This window comes from Schistocerca serialis, chromosome 1 (genome assembly GCF_023864345.2).
Source record: "Schistocerca serialis cubense isolate TAMUIC-IGC-003099 chromosome 1, iqSchSeri2.2, whole genome shotgun sequence".
NCBI lineage: Eukaryota > Metazoa > Arthropoda > Insecta > Orthoptera > Acrididae > Schistocerca > Schistocerca serialis.
In genome coordinates, this window is record NC_064638.1 from 1,212,731,702 (window position 1) to 1,212,734,475 (window position 2,774).

At 45.7% G+C, this 2,774-nt stretch overlaps 1 non-coding gene across 1 annotated transcript; it reads left to right on the top strand.

Moving 5' to 3' along the window:
- Nucleotides 1-1,518: 1,518 nt before the first annotated feature.
- LOC126424580 (U6 spliceosomal RNA) lies at nt 1,519-1,625 on the top strand. Its single transcript, XR_007576196.1, has one exon. It is a non-coding gene; the product is annotated as a U6 spliceosomal RNA (small nuclear RNA).
- Nucleotides 1,626-2,774: the final 1,149 nt, after the last annotated feature.

The window sequence follows — 2,774 nt, forward strand, 5'->3', positions numbered from 1 at the left end:
ATTAATGATGTTCACTGTATATGTGTCTACATTACTAATGAATGTGGTGCCTGCACAACTGCCTTCCCCTTTTTTAAAGCCGAAATCTGTTGCATTAGCGTCAGAGCCTATATTTTTAGAATGCACTGTAGCTATGCACCCTCTATTGGTTCGTTTATAAACCTTTCCGTCAATCAGCCTGTTCCGCCCCCCCCCCACCCCCCCTCCCTCCTTCATCATCCCATTCACTCCCGCGCACACACACAAAGTAACACAGAGAAGCAGGATTCACTTCTGCCCGCCCCTGTCTTTTCCAGTACACTCACCCACACACATACACACTACAAAGCAGAGAGAGGCACGGCCAGTGAAACAGGTAATGAGGAAATGGGGACGGAGATAACAGAAGCGAAGAGACCGAGAGACAGACAGACAGGGAGCAATGTACCTGCGTGCTTAACACGGCATTTGCCTCGTCCCAACACGGCTCACAAGGCAGCTAGGGTGGTCCACAAGCGCGCTGTTGCAACTGAGAATGTTCGCATTGCAACAGCGGAAACGCGCGCAATTCTCTCTCTGTTTGCCATTGCACTCTAGCCACAGGATTCGCTGCCGACTGGTAAACAGGTCAGACTACTGCGTACTCATCTCTAAGCTATTTCACGTTTACTTTTATCATGATAATCTACTTTAGCATTGTCAGCATATCCGTAGGTGTTGTAAGCGAAAAGATTGTTGGGTTTTCGGGCCCCTAGTAATTGTTCCTAGGCCCCTCCTCTGATATACTTAAGTCAGTTTTAATGTAAAGCAAGTCAAACAACTTATTTATAAGAAACTTTTTTATTGTTTCACATAAATTTTATACTTTCCATGAATCGTATTCGCAGTTCCGAATATGGACAACCATCAGCTGTACAATGGAATGTCGACAGCAAAAATTTGTACCGAACCAGGATACGAACCCAGATTTCCCACTTAACGCGAGCGGTGACCTTACCATTTGGCTGTCCGAAAACGAGTCACTGCCAGACGAAAACTTCTGAACGTCATCAACCATGTGTCTATAACGTGTACTTCTACATCCACTGTGTAAATTCCCGTACTGGGAGACAATTGACTTGAAAGTCGCTTGCACGGTGTTGGCAGCTACATACGAAATTGAAGTGCCTTGTTACTCCGAATTACGACCCAAAGTTCTCTCGGGCATGGGTGGAAGTAAAATGTCTCACCTGTAGGGAAATATACATAATGGATGAGCGAGAACAGGTTATAGACACATGTTTGACGACATATGCCGGCCACGGTGGCTGAGCGGTTCAAGGCGCTTCAGTTCGGAATCGCGCAACTGCTACGGTCGCAGGTTCGAATCCTGCCTCGGGCATGGATGTGTTTGATGTCCTTAGTTTAGTTAGATTTAAGTAGTTCTAAGTCTGATGACCTCAGATGTTAAGTCCCGTAGTGCTCAAAACCATTTGAACCATCTGACGACGTATGGAAGTTTGGGTCTGGTAGTGACAGGCGTTCGGATAGCCCAATGGCGTACTCGCTTTGGCGGTATATATATTAAAATTAGAACGATACAGAGAAGATTAGCATGGCCTCCGCGCAAGGATGACAAAAAAAAGGTAGGGTGACCGCTCTCGACTAGCGTGAAATCCGGGTTCGCGTCCAGACCCGGCACAAATTTTTATAGTCCTCATTCCATTATACAGCTGGTTGTTGTCCATATTCGCAACTGCGACGACATTTCATGTATTTCATAACGGCTGTAGCCGCCCCGGTGCCTGTTGTTTCATAAATGCATGCGTGATCGAAGGAACTTTGCATCATAATCAAAATAAACACAGGTACTGCAATTTCATATCGATACCTTCCACATTTTATTTTCTTCTAGTTTCTTAGATGAGAACTCTTATGATCCCTGTATAATCTAATGAGCAGGCTAAACCTGACACTACTGTGATCAGAGCTAATACAATAAGTCGCTCTCGCCCCACCGTAGTTCTTATAGAATTTGTTCTTAACGCCCGAAAGAAAGCTCAGTGACCACTCTGCCTGAGCAACAGTAACAGGCAAAAGTCAGAACATCGGCAAGGCTGCCTTTAAATCTGAAAATAGTCTATGTTATTAAAACTACACTTATGAATAGCATTGAGAAGGTGCAGAGCAGGACGTGGCTAAGACCCAAATATCAATGGATGAATCGTTATTAACTACAAAATTTCTTTTTACAAATCCTGCTTTTTAGCTGCTATACATGGATGCAATGTTTTCTAAACACTTTCATAGAGTAGAATCATCTACGCTTATGAAGTTACGAAAGAACCCAAACGTGTCCACCGTGTCGTATATCGCAGCATATCTTATACACTGAAGCGCCAAGGAAACTGGTATAGGCATGCGTATTCAAAAACAGGGGTAGTGTGTGACTAGGGCCTCCCGTCGGGTATACCGCTCGCCGGGGGCCAGTCTTTCGATTTGACGGCATTTCGGCGACTCATGCGCCGATGGGGATGAAATTATGATGATTAAGACAACACATCACCCAGTCCCTGAGCGGAGAGAAACTCCGACCCAACCGGGACTCGAACCCGGGCCCTGAGGATTGACGTTCTGTTGCGCTGACCACTCAGCTACTGGGGGCGGACAAGCACAGAGGTAAACAGGCAGAATACGACGCTGCTGTCGGCAACGCCTATATAAGACAAGTGTGCGGCGCAGTTGTTATTGCTGCTACAATGGCAGATTATCAAGATGTGAGCGAGTTTGAACGTGGTGTTATAGTAGGCGCAAGA